This window comes from Zalophus californianus, chromosome 9, assembly GCF_009762305.2.
Source record: "Zalophus californianus isolate mZalCal1 chromosome 9, mZalCal1.pri.v2, whole genome shotgun sequence".
NCBI lineage: Eukaryota > Metazoa > Chordata > Mammalia > Carnivora > Otariidae > Zalophus > Zalophus californianus.
The window spans coordinates 132,172,736-132,187,256 of record NC_045603.1 but is presented as its reverse complement, the minus strand read 5'-3'; the positions used below and the strand labels follow the sequence as shown (position 1 = coordinate 132,187,256).

Here is a 14,521-nt window from a genome sequence, read left to right as displayed (position 1 = left end):
GTAATTTTTTTTTTTTCCTGTAGAGATACACGTATGTATGGGATTTACGTAATGATTTCCCAAGGAAAAAATGTGTATTTTAAAAGTACAGAGGATGGACGATACTTTCAAAAAAGATAGCCATTCTTCTCACTACAACAATGAGAGATAAGCAGGGAAGCTCTGTCGTTCTTAAATTAAAGACTATTAAACTGAGATATATGAGAAAGATGACATGATGCGTTCCGTTTATCAGGCCAGAAATTGCAGAACCACATGTAATCTGTGTCTAACTCCAGTGACACTCTCTACCGGGATAATGACACCCTTGTACGATTTAGAGCCCCTTTAAGGGTAGCATGGGCCTAAAGAAACAGAAAATGAACATCAGACTTTTTAATCATTAAGACTTGTATACCGCGGTTCAAATTTGTTACCTTAATTCCAGGAATTTGGCATCAGAGGAATGCTAAGGAGACTCTTTAAATTTTAAAAACTTCTCTCCATGCCTGATACAGATGCAAATTGCTGCTCATTACATTCTATCAGCCTTTTTCCACAAGTTTAACAAAGCGAAAACATTTTCTGGCAGAAAGACAGCTTACCTGTCAAGCTTGACATTTCTATAACCAAATCAATATTTCAATAGCCTCCAACTATAAATCTGATGTGGATTTGAATTCTAGAAAGTAATGAATGACCCAATTAGAAAATAAACAAAAAAGTAAAAAAAAAAATAATTAGAGTGTTTATTCTTCCTTGATGATAAGGAGTCCTTGACAAGATAGAATGCTGTTCCCAGCAAGGCTTCTTCTATAGGTGTAATTGATCTTGGAAGTTAAAGGTTTGTTTGCATTTTTAACATTAGGAGTTAAATATATTGCTTTGATAGAGCTGTTAAGTGGCAGCTTACCCACACCACAGTTTATTACTCCTTTGTGTCTAAGATATGCAAAAATGTTCTGCTAGGCAAGATATATTTATAAATGAGCATGAACATGATAACAAAATACTCAGCAGAGTCTCTATCATGTGGTAGAACCCATTAACTGTCTGTTGAGTGAATAATAAATGCCAATGCATTTCTTTTTATAAGTTTTTCTTTTCTTTGGGGAGTCAAGAATTTGATAAACATTTTGGCCCATCTGAATGCTCTATTCCACTGAAAACTTATTCATTCAATTCTATCCATTCATTCTTTCATCTATCCATCCATCCATCTACTCACTCATTTATTTATTCATTCAGTCAACATTTATTGTAACTAATATGATCATCATTCTGTGGAACATACAAATATGACCATGTTCTGTGCTAAGAATTATATATATTATATATATATATATATAATATATATATAAAGTAAGGCATACTAAAATCACTAAGGATAAAGTGATAAATATTCAGGAGAGGTGCACAATGCATCATGTACATTCATTCATTCCTATTGGCTAAACCATCCATTCCTGTAGAACAGCTAAGCCCAGATGATTCAGTAAAATTTTATCATGCTGAGGAAGTAAGGCTCTGATTCACTGGTATGGAGAAAAGCATCAGACAAAAATGGATCCTGAGTGTAGAGGTCATAATTTTGTGTCCTAGCTTACCTGAAACATTGGGAAAATCAAAAGATATTATTCTTAGAGGCCATAAATGCTAAGTGAGAGATATTTATTCTGCAGACAGTGGGGTTTTGAGCAGATATTCAGAACCTCATACTTTGAAAATTTGCTCAAGGAGAAATGTGTTGTGACTGACACTAGGGAGTGGCTGAAACTAAAAGAACAATGAAGACTCTTGAAAAAACCAAAGTCAAGGTGTTGAGAGGTCTGCACTGTAGAAGTTACAGGGAATGTATGAAAAAGGTAGATGTAGGAAGTAAATTTTGAGATAGAATTAAAATGTCTTTAATTTATTCAACACATTTGATTTTCAGCCTAATTCGCAGGACTGTACAAGACGCTATGAGCATTTTTATAAATGAAAAACATCATATATATATTACATATGGTATATATGATATACCATAGTAGTATTCTTATGGGGCTCAAAATTTGTATTTTTTATCTATAGATGAGCAAGTTAAATAATTGCATGTATTAAAGGAGAAAATAATATCAAAGATATGTCTCAGGTTTCAAATCTGGATGAAGAAGGTGATTTTCAACAGCCTAGTGGAAGAGCACACAGGTTTTGGAGGCAGAACCACGTGAAGTCCCAGCTCTGTCTCCCATCAGCTGTGTCACTTTGGAGTGGCTTGAACTTAATCTTCCTTAAGTTTCAGTTTCCATTTCTGTACATCAAGAACCATTATGAACCTTTACTGTTTGTGGTCAGAATTAAGTGAGACAATGGAAAGTGCTTACAATAGTAGCTGGTTAATGAGTAATTACCATTAAGATGGGTTCTAAAACGTAAAATTAGTGGCATAATTTGTAGTGCAGATTATGAGTGCAATTTTATCCATACCAAAAAAAAAAAAAAAAAAAAAAACCAGTGAGAAATGTGGACCCAAAGAGCAAAGACTCAGGGATGCTAGTTGAAAAGGAAAGCGGATAGAGCCTCCCAAGGGGGGCAAAGGCAAAGAGGAAAGCCATGGACAGACAGATCCTTGAGAAATTCCTGAATTTAAGAGGTAGAAGAATTGGTAAATAGAACAGACATGTATTTTTCATTTTCTTCTTTCATTAAATTAAAGTCATTTGCTTCATTTAAGAAAAAAATATAAATCTTAATTTCAAGAAGCTTCATATTTTATTTAGCTTCATCACAATTCAGGTTGGCTTTCTTAAGAATCCTATTTGATATGAGCACTTTGTGTTTTGCTAAGCTATGAAATTTCTCCTTGATAATGGCTGTTTTGGGGTAGCGCCATGTGATTTTTACTAGATCCTTACTGAAGTGTTGTTAGAGAAACTAACTGTTAACTTTACTAACTTCACTCAAGAAAATGGCTCTCACAGAGTTCAAGGTTGTGATGTATGGCAACCTGCCTTTACCACCCTGCTTTTGTTATTTGTGAAAATTCCCATCTATGAATAATAACTAGTAAAGTTGTAACAAAGTGTAAAGAGAAGTGTCCGGATGATCTAATAATTTATTTGTTTTCCCATTATTATAGCTAAATCAGTGTTAGAAATCTCAGTATGATAATTTGGGGCCCTAAGTGTCATCAAAGGCAAAATATTCACTCTCAGAATGAAGTTCTCAGAATACGAGCTCCAGAAAGCAAGCCAGGATTAATTAAGCCTTTCAGTATAGCTAGTGCATGCATTTTAAGAACTCAATCTGCTCAAATCATAGGGTTGCGATTAATTTCAAATTTTTTATGCTAACATTATTTACTTTTCTTTTCTTTCCAAGTAGGAGCTCTAGAATCTACAGTATCTGGAGTAATAAAAAAATACGGGGTATTTACTTCACGAGTTCATTAAAGGTAGGAACTTCATAAATAACCCACACCCAATTTCCTCTCTCAAACACAGTCACTTATGAGAGACAACATGACAGGGACATAAAGAACATTAGTAAAGCTAAGATGACAGAGCAGCATCTTCTTACACACACAAAGTTTTTCTCTGTGTAGTTCCAATATAGCATGATTTATGTTCGGGATAGATTTTTCCCTTGTCAGAGCTTCCAGGTTAAATACTTTAAAGAAAATAATAGCATAACGTTTGAATAAGTGCTATAATACAAGAAATGTAACTTATGGTTCAGAGATGGGGTGTTAACCTCAGTTTTTTCCAGTGTTTATGAGCCTCCCATTGCTTTCAAAGAGACATAAAGACATAGCTAGTAGAAACAGCTTCATTATCTTTAAATTTCTGCAGCATCCTTTTGTTTTAAATACTATTCTTTTAACAAGAGTGAAATGAAATGGGAACTAAAATAAGGTAGCCAGCTTGAAAAAAATCCTCAAAGGAATGATGAAGCAAATAAAAAATATATTTTTTTAAGATTTTATTTATTTATCTGACACAGAGAGAGAGAGACAGCGAGAGAGGGAACACAAGCAGGGGGAGGGTCAGAGGGAGAAGCAGGCTCCTGGCTGAGCAGGGAGCCCGATGTGGGGCTCGATCCCAGGACCCCGGGATCATGACCTGAGCCGAAGGCAGACGCTTAACCGACTGAGCCACCCAGGCGCCCCATAAAAAATATTTCTTAAGGAATTAAGGTCCTGACATATTTTGAGTTGTTGAAGAAAGCTGACTTATCTTCATGGTCAAATAAAAATTAATTCATTTGAAGCAATTCTTCCAGAGAAGAATGATTTTAAAAGGACACCACTGAACAGTTAACAGCCACTTATTCAGGTGTTGATTACTATTACAGGTGTTGAAAATCCAAGGACTGACTGTATTTCTGTTTCCTTCAATCTTACATGGGAAAACAATAAAATCACTGGTTAAAACAACACTTCAGAATCGTTGATGAATACTCTTCCTTTCTCAATGCCGGAGCCTACTGTTTATTACTGAGTGACAAGGCACTTACTTCACATAATACTGTGCCAAACATCTGGTGCCGAAAACTGTGGGACTTGCTAAAAAATGACTAGAGCCTGAAATGAATTAAGTAAGGATCACATGGTAATTTGGTCATTTTAGCAAAATATGGAAATCATATGGATTTGGGTTTAAATTCTAGTCTTTTGGGGGCACCTGTGTGGCTCAGTCAGTTGAGCATCTGAGTCTTGATTTTGGCTCAGGTTATGATCTCAGGGTTGTCAGATCAAACCCCATGTCAGGCTCTGTGTTCAGCATGGAGTCTGCTTAATGTTCTCTCCCTCCGCTCTTCCCCTGACCCCCACCCCTACTTGTGCATGCTCACGCACTCTCTCTCAATTAAATAAATAAATCTTAAAAAAAAATTCTAGTCCTTTGCCTTCTTTGTAACTACTTGAGCTTTGAGGTGAAGTTGATCTTATAGAAAGTTGTGAGGATTAACTGAGGTGATGTCTGTGGCACCCAACACAGTATATAACACTCAGCATAGAGTATCTACAGCCACTACTTGATTTTTATATTCTTTTCCTTCGTATGGGATTCTATTTTGTGGAATTATAGCAAGGGGCAATTGTACTTAGTTTTAGTTCTACAAAAACATTCATGCATGAACGAAAGTCTATTATTGACTCAAGTGTCATCATTATAGGACCATGAAGTAGATTTTCTATGGTTAAAAACACCGCTTTTAAAACTATGGAAAGTCATAAATGAGTCATGGCCTCCTTTTGACAAAAGCACAGATTATACAGAAATGTATGATTCATCTGTGTTTTCCTTAAACTTTTACCCGGGTGAGCGAGGAGGTTGTACTGACTTGCGCATCTCCTTCTAGGATTATTGGAGTAGATGCTTTAACTATGAAATTTATGTTCAAACTAGGGAACGCCATCTAATACAAAATCCTCTACTTTAAATTGAAATGAAACCTTTTTATTACAGTTTTCCTATTTTAAACAACTTCTATTAAAAAAAGTGGATTTTATGATCTGAAAAAGTTTAAAAGCAAATAATAACAATTATTAACTACAATACTAAAATTACCTACAATAAATTACCTGTAATAAGAAAGAGCTAGAGCACATTTGACAAAGAATATGTATATATATATGATGTTTAGAAAAAAATGTTTCTCTCATTCCCTAATTCTACCTCTTCAACACATATAAGGGAAAATGGGTCCCATTTAGGATGAATATTTATGAGCTTTTCTTAAAAATTAGAAAAATAGGGAAAATTTTGCTTGTTTCTATTTTTTTCCCTCCATTTTATGAAATGTTACCATAAATAAACTGACACACGCATCATCTGTCATTTGTGTGAATAGATTTATAAGATGAGTACCTAGAAGTGTGATTGCTGAGTCACTGGATTAAAAACTTTAAATATTAAAAGAAAGGCAAATTTCTCTTAAATGCTGCACTAATTTATGATGCCACCAAAGGCGTATGAGCATAAACATTTCACCACATCCTTACCAGCACTAGATATTATCAACCATTTTAATCATTGCCAATCTGATAAGCAAAAATGGCATTTTGCTGCTTTAATTTGTATTCTTTAATCATGAATTAAGTTTAAACTTTTCTCATATAATTATTAACCATTTGTGTATCTTTTTTTCTGATTTTTACCAGCTCAAGAAACAAGGCCAAAACAAAAGAATCTAAAAAACAAAAGAATCTAATCTCATTCTTCTAATGATCCTATGATATAAGAACTATTATGCACATTTTACAAAAAAGAACTCTGGGGGTGCCTGACTGGCTCAGACAGCAGAGTATGTGATTCTTGAAATCGGGGTTGTAAGTTTGAGCCTAACGTTGGGCATAGAGATTATTTAAAAAAAAAAAAAGAACAGAAACACAAAGAAATATTAAAAAAAAAGAAATCTATGGCTAATAGATATTTAATATCATGCCCAGTATGACCAGACTGATAAATGGCAGAGGTGAAGTTTATACAGCAGCTTTCCTAACACCAAATGAATTGTCTAAACCACATGGCCATATTGAGTCCATCTCCTGTTTACAGAGAGAATCATGTGGCTTTTTCAGTTTTAGTTATACTATAGTTATGCTATACTATGTTATACTCTAACATTTCAATCATTCAGATGTTTCATCAGAAAGTATAAGCACCTGATATGCCTGGTATTGTGACAGTTTCTATACCTACAGCAATAAATGATTCATAATTAATAAATTAATTATTTATAAAATACATATTAATGAATACGTATTTTATGTCAGTGTGTAATTCAAAATAATTTTACAAGTAGTACTTAATTATGAATGTGACAAGTACAGCAAAGACAAATTACAGGGTTCTGTGTATATGAATAGCAGAGGGCCGACTGGCATCATATTTAGAAAGCTTTGCATAAACATAATCAGGGTGCATAATTTGTAGAAAATACTTTGGAAGATGGAAGGCCGATAGCAAATGCTACAGTGAAAATGTCTTAAGAATTTCATTTATCCTTACAAAAATAACTATCCAAAATTTTTAACTTGGTTTAAAAATAAATCTCTTAAAAAATGTACAAACTCACTGACCACGTGAAAACATTTTTTTTCCCCCTGAAGTTTACTTCTCCAATAAGCAGTAACGAGCAGGTGGCAGGACTGGGGTTGCATTTAAGTGGGGAGAGGTGAACGTGTCTATTTTGGAAGTCCTAGGAAGGTGACAGCTGGAGAGGCCGTTACAAGAGAAATAAGCCCTGGATGGACAAGGAAAAATCCAGACTTCTTTTCTCATTCCTCTTTTTAATTAATACTCTACCTTTGCAGATATTTTTTGGAGAAATTAACTGGGTCGGTAGTATAGTACCTTAACTGATCAAGTTAACCAAACCAGAAAATAGAACACTAGTCAGCTCTAGAGTTCCAAACAGCTCTGTATATATGGAATACATTTCCATTAACCATAATAAAGAGGAACTGTTTTAATACCATAGAATACCAGTGGAAAGGAATTTATGATATATTAGTTGAATCACATGAACTTGTCAGTGTTTGATCATTTTAATTTACAAAAACTGCAATTTTTTTTTTAAGATTTTATTTATTTGACAGAGAGAGACACAGTGAGAGAGAGAACACAAGCAGGGGGAGTGGGAGAGGGAGAGGCAGGCCTCCCACCGAGCAGGGAGCCCGATGTGGGGCTCGATCCCAGGACCCTGGGATCATGACCCAAGCTGAAGGCAGACGCTTAACGACTGAGCCACCCAGGTGCCCCTAAAAACTACAATTTTGTATGGTTTAAGGATGAATGCAATACACATATAACAAACATAAGTGCTTTTCCTTTGTGTTTACTCACAGATAGGTGAATGAGCCGGTTGACAGTTGATGTGATGCTTTTCATGTACTCACTTCTGTCATTTACACATATGAAAAAAAGTAAGAGAGAGATTTAAGAAAAAAAAAGGTGCAGATTGGGACGCCTGGGTGGCTCAGTCCTTAAGCGTCTGCCTTTGGCTCAGGTCATGATCCCAGCATCCTGGGATCAAGCCCCGCATTGGGCTCCCTGCTCCACTACCCCTGCTTGTGTTCTCTCTCTTGCTGTCTCTCTCTCTCTGTCAAATAAATAAATAAAATCTTTAAAAAAAAAAAAAGATGCAGTAAAGAGACAGAAATGCAAATATTTTAGAAACATTTGTCAGCGGGTGTTAAATACTCAAGTCACAAAATGTATACATTTGTTTCCAATTCATCTCTTGCAACTAGTTGATATTAACGAGCCAAGGAGACGAGCAAATATTAGTTGTTGCCTGAAATGTAGCATGTTGTAGTTTTGCTTTTTTTTTTCTTACTTTTAATTTTTGGGTCTCATTCCTCAAAAATAGTTCACTAAAAGAAAAAATAGAGAAGTGTAAAAAAGGAAAAAAATATAAAAATATCCATACTTGATCTATTTTACTTGATCTATATACTTGATCTATACTACTAAATACAGGTACATATATGTGTATATATGTGAAACATAGATGTATATAAATATGTATATATATATATAAATGTACATTTAGGTATCTTTATTTTTGTCTTAAAAGTGCTACATGGTTTAAATGATCATTTACTTAGATACTGCCTTTTCCTTTTATGGTAACAGAGATTGCTTAGAATGCTCCCTGGTAATGGAAAATAAAGAATAATTTAATAATGTTATTTATTTATAACATGTTTTTATTGGAGTACGGGTAAAAGTTGTTTACTTTTAACCAGAAAATGTTCCAAAGACAAATACTACTTCTGCAAGATTAGACATGGAAGAATCCTTTAAACCATGAGAAGAGAGATCTCCAGAAAGGATAATTTATAGACTTCAAGAACAACCTAATGTGAACCAGCTACTGATCTCTCACTTTGTGCCAAGAACTATTCCAGGTGCGATGACACCAAAGTCCTCGTTTTATTTATTTTTTTAATATATTTTTCTTTATTAACTTACAAGAGTTTTAGCAACTTCCTAAATTATTCATATTGTGTGCTTGAATTTTTTTGTTAACATATAATGTATTATTTGTTTCAGGGGTACAGTCTGTAAAGTTCTTGCTTTAATAAAGCTTACTTAGTTTCCAATGTATTTTCCCATTTTACTAAACTTACAAAGAGAGCTCCTCTTTCTTGTTTTGGTGTATTCCAATGCAGCATAGCTTCTCTGCCACAGAAAATAAGGAAATATTTGCAAAGATTTACTGTCAAGGCATGAAAGACCAGACATAAAGTGGACATATAGAAAATGATCTAAATAAAGTGTGGGGTCAGAAAAAAATTTATTAGAGGTTTTGAGTTTACCGACATTCAGACATTTAAAAATGTATCAAATTTGATTATATTATATTGTAGCACATTTAAACATAATACTTTTCCAGTAAATGAATGTTTCAATTTTTACAAATCTCTAGATAGTTAATTATTGCACAGTTAATTATTAAAATCAATTACTTTAGTACAAAATTAATTTATTATAAAATCAATTCGCCTGGAGTGCGTAGATTAAAAAATCATCTTTTTTTTTTGAGTGTCAGTAACTAAACTAAAGGCTACTATAAGATCTGTCCAGAGAATGCCCTGCAAGGAGACAAAAATGTCTGAGGGTGTTGTAAGAGTGATGGTATTCAGAGAGAATGCTTTTTCCCAGCGCACTTGACAAAAGCCTCATAAAAACTTTATTCACTAGTGTTCCTTTCTGGCTCCCCATACCAGTGAGTCACACATCTTAAATCTAAGAGAAGTTTTAGAAATATCACAAATTCAAGCAAAACACATGTAAAAAGAAATTTTACCTCTTAAACTTTCTAATTCTGCATGAGTTAACACTTTTGATATCTGACTACAGTTATGGCATATGTATTTATGGACAGAGGTACTTGGTATTTAGTTAGATCTCAGTATTAATTTTGATTCTGCCAGTTATTGACTCTCACCTGCAGATAAGATACTATACTTTACAAGTATACTGAAACTCTCTGAGCCTTAAGTTCTTCATCTGTAAGTGGAAATAATATCACCTACCTTCCTAGGTTGTTCTAAGAATTAAACCAAAGTGTAGCAAATGCTTAGCAATAAATAAAAGTTAAATGTGATTACCTCTTATATTTTTCTCCCTCATAAAGTATAGTTTATTTTCCTAACACATTTTTTTTTTTTATTTAAAGTTCTTGGGGAGATCTAGTCAAAGTTTCTCCATTTAAGAATCAACTTCTCAGCTATAATTATATTTCTGATTTATCTTAGCAATCTGTGGACATATTTTTTCCTTTTAGCATGGGAACATATCAGACAAAATCCTATCCCAGTCCATGAGAGTCAGATGCTCACACCCTCAATCTGAAGTGTTTACTTCCTTGATGTGTGATACACACAAGAAACGCTCAATGAAATGTGGCAGAGAAGGTGAAGGACCACTTCTTAATAAGTGCCAATCTCTTCTTTTAAGATAATTTTTTTCAAAGTGACGAAAGATACCAAGATCTCTTAGTGACTCTGCATGATTCATTTACAAGAAACTATATAACTGAAAGACTCATAGTAATATAGAAAAAGTCTGAATCTTTTCTTTTCCAACTATTCACTTATAATGATGTGTTGTCTCTATTTCAACAGGACTTGACTATATAACTGTAAAATCATAAATTATGAAATGAGAAAAACAAACATAAAGTCAGTGACTGCATAGGGGAGATATTTGAAGCTAAAATGAACTTAAAGCTCAGAAAAGAGAGGTTCTAATTCTATCTCTGCTACAAACCATTTTTGTCTTTTTTGGTTTAGAAAAGAGATTCAAAAATTTCCCCAACATGCTATCCAAAGTATATTTTTAACTGATTTCAAGAAATTAAGAGAAGAAATTTCTTTGCTTTATAGAAGGAAAACAGACATGACCAATCACCTTGGGCAGTTTATGGAAGATTTAGGAATTGAATGAAAGTCTGCTTTTCTGCTAATCCAGTTTTCTTTCTACAAAACCAAGTCACCTTCCTGGAAGTAACTGCTACACACATGGAATTAATTATATTGGCTTCCATAATATTTGTGAAAAGCAAAGTCTAATTCCATGCATTATTTTCATTTTACAGATTGAGGGAGAGTGAAGAGCAAGAAACAGTACCCAGAATGAAATGATTATTCGCTGGTTGGGGTGGAATCAAAACCAAAACCACCTTGTTCAATAACTTCCCAACATGGAGTCACTGAATAGAGAAATCCACAATAATAAAGTTAAAAGTTATCTGTGTTTTTTCAAAACAATCAAACGTAACAATTAAAATGGTATGTGTTTTCCTGGGTAGACAATTGGACTTTGGGTATGTTCATTTAACTTTCTGGAATTTAATTCCAACATCTAAAAATAAGGAAGTTGGGCTAAATAACCTATCAGTTTCCTTCCATCTCTAATACTGTATAATTTAACCTATAGCTATGAAAACTATAGTTTCAAATATTATAAAATTTTGTTATGAATATAATTATGTCATTAATTTCTTGAGCCATGGCAGTTAACTTATGCTAAAATTTTAAAATTAAAAAATATTAAAAGTAACAATAATGTTATTTCTTTATTTGAATTGTTTTTGTACCTTTGTTAATAATCAGTGTTCCAAATAACTGTGGATCCATTCCTTGACTTTCTATTCTGTTCCACAGATTTATTTGCCTGTCTCTACACCAACAGCACACTGTCTTAATTACTGTAGCTTCATCGAAACTAAAACTTCTCTTTAAAAGATCCCATTAAAGAATAAAAAGACAGGGCACCTGGGTGGCTCAGATGGTTAAGCGTCTGCCTTCGGCTCAGGTCATGATCCCAGGGTCCTGGGATCGAGTCCCACATCGGGCTCCCTGCTCCTTGGGAGCCTGCTTCTCCCTCTGCCTCTCTCTCTGTCTCTCATGAATAAATGGGTAAAATCTTAAAAAAAAAAAAAGAAGAAAAAGACAAGCTACAGACTGGGAGAAAATGTTTGCAAAGCATTTATCAGGTAAAGGGCTTGTATTCATAATATATAAAAATATCAAAATTTAATAACAAGAAAACAAATAATTCAATAAAAAATGGAGAAAAGATTTGAAAAGAAATTTTACCAAGAAAAAAAAATGTACAGATGTCAGACAAGGAAATACATGAACAGATACTGAATAATAACTTCGGTTTCTGGTTCAGCATGCAAGCAGTTTGCAATTCACCACTCTATCCTAATAACAAGGGAAAGGCTGAACCCAGCCAGTGGGGATCCTCTCACTTTTGTGAATTTTACCTCCAAGTGCTTGACCAGGTTCTCACAGAAGATTGGGGAAAAATTCTCTCTTGCTTCAAGTGGGAAGAAGGGAGAAGTAACAATATGAAATATGCCAAAACATATTCTCTTAGCAACACCTGTCCTCAGGAGAAACTATTTTACCAGAACCTAACCTATCTGGGGGAAGGAAAGTACACAACTCCAGGCTTCTCCACTATGTCCCACATAAAGGGGAAAAAAACAACTGAGAGACACTGTCAAGTTCACTATCCAGGAGTTTGGGCTCACCAGAAGACTAAGGCTAATCAGAGGAGTACAGAACACTTCTACTCCCCGCATCTCACCACTACATTATTAAAGGCCTGGTTCCTTCAGTCCTTTTACCCAGTACATTACATATACCTTTTGGCAAAGAATTATAAGGCATATTAAAAGGCAAAAACACAGTTTGAAGAGACTGAACAAACATCAAAATCAGGGTCAGATATGTCAGGTAGGTAACAATTACCATTTTAAAAGTCTATGATTCATATGCTAAGAATTTAAATGGAAAAAGTCGACAACAGCAAAAAATGGATCATGAAAAAACAAAGGGAAATCCAAGAATGAATCAGTTAGAAATGCTAGAGATCAAAAACACCGAAACAAAAATGAAGAATGCCTTGATGAGCTCATTAGGAGACTGGACACTGCTGAGGAGAGCATCTGTGAGCTTGATATATGACAAGAGAAACTTCCACAACTGAAAAGCAAAGAGAAAAAAAAAAGACTAAAACAGATAAACAAACAGAATATCTAGGAACTGTGGAAAACCACAAGAGGCACAACATATACATAAAGAAAACACAAAAGAAGGAAGAAGGAGAGAAAGGAACAAATAATATTTGAAGTTAACAATGAAAGAGGAATTCCCCCGAAACTGAAGTCAGACACCAAATCACAGGTCCTGGAAGGTCAGAGAACACCAAGCAGGATATATGTTGAAAGCAGCCACACCTAGACATATACTAGTCAAACTTCAGAAAATGAAATATGAAGAAAAATCTTGAAAAAAGCCAAAGGGGGGTGGGAATCTTACCTACAGAGGAGCAAAGGTAAGAATTATATCTGACTTCTCATCAGAAACTAAGCAAACAAAGAGAGAAGGAAGTGAAATAGTATCAGTGTTGAGAGAAAAGAGTCACCAACCTAGAATTCTATACCTTGCAAAATTATCCTTCAAAAAAGGAGGAGAAATAGAGTTTTTCAAAGGGACAAAAATTGAGGAAACTTGTTGCCAGTAGACCTGCCTTGCAAGAAATATTAAAAGAAGTTCTTCAGGGAGAAGGAAAATGATACAGAGCAGAAACTCGGACCTACATAAAGAAAGGAAGAGCACTGAAGAAAGAATAAGTGAAGATTAAGTGAAAGTTTTGTTTTCTTGTACTAGTTGATCTAACAGATAATGGTTTGATCAAATAATACTAGCAGCAATATATTAGATTATGTATGCTTGTGTGTATATATATGTGTGCATATATATAAATATACAAGGGAAATGAATGACAGCAATGCTACAACAGATGAGGGGAGAGATTAGGAAAACTGTTATTGTAAAGCATTTGCACTACCTGTGAAGAGGTACGGTGTCATTGGGAAATGGACTTGGATATATTGCAAAATCTAGGGCAACCAATAAAAAATGTTCTTAAAAAGTTTATTTGATATACTAAAAAGTGAGAAAAAAATGGAATCATGTAAAATGCTCAGTTGAAACCAAAAAAGGCAGAAAATGTGTGAAAGACAAAAATAGGAACAAATAGGGCAACAAATAGGAAATGGTAAAAAATACAGATTATTAATCGAACTATATCAATCATTAAATATTAATAGTCTAAATACACCACTTCTAAGACAGAGATTGTCACAGTGCATAAAAAAACAAGGCCCAAATATATTCCAACTACAAAAAAAATCACTTAGTTATTTTTCAATTTAAAAATTTTAATGAAGCAAATGCTTCAATATTTTTTTTTTTTATTTTTTAAAATACTGTTTAAATGCCATTACAGGGGCACCAGGGTGGTGCAGTTGGTTAAGTGTCCGACTCTTCATTTCAGCTCAGGACATGATCTTAGGGTCATGAAATTGAGCCCTGCATCGAGCTCCACGCTGAATATGGAACCTGCTTGGAATTCTCTCTCACCCTCTCCCTCTGTACCTCCCCCGCCTTGGGCTGTTTCTCTCTCAAAAAAAGTTTAAAAATTAAAAGAAAAATAAATGTTAATAACATACGATTATAAGATACTGA

General features: G+C 34.2%; 1 long non-coding RNA gene across 1 annotated transcript; it reads left to right on the top strand.

The window, feature by feature from the left end:
* The first annotated feature begins 3,375 nt into the window (after nt 1–3,375).
* On the top strand, nt 3,376–11,307 carry LOC113921394. The gene is made up of 3 exons (XR_003519666.2): nt 3,376–3,415; nt 8,717–8,878; nt 11,074–11,307. It is a non-coding gene; the product is annotated as an uncharacterized LOC113921394 (long non-coding RNA).
* The last annotated feature ends 3,214 nt before the right edge of the window (nt 11,308–14,521 follow it).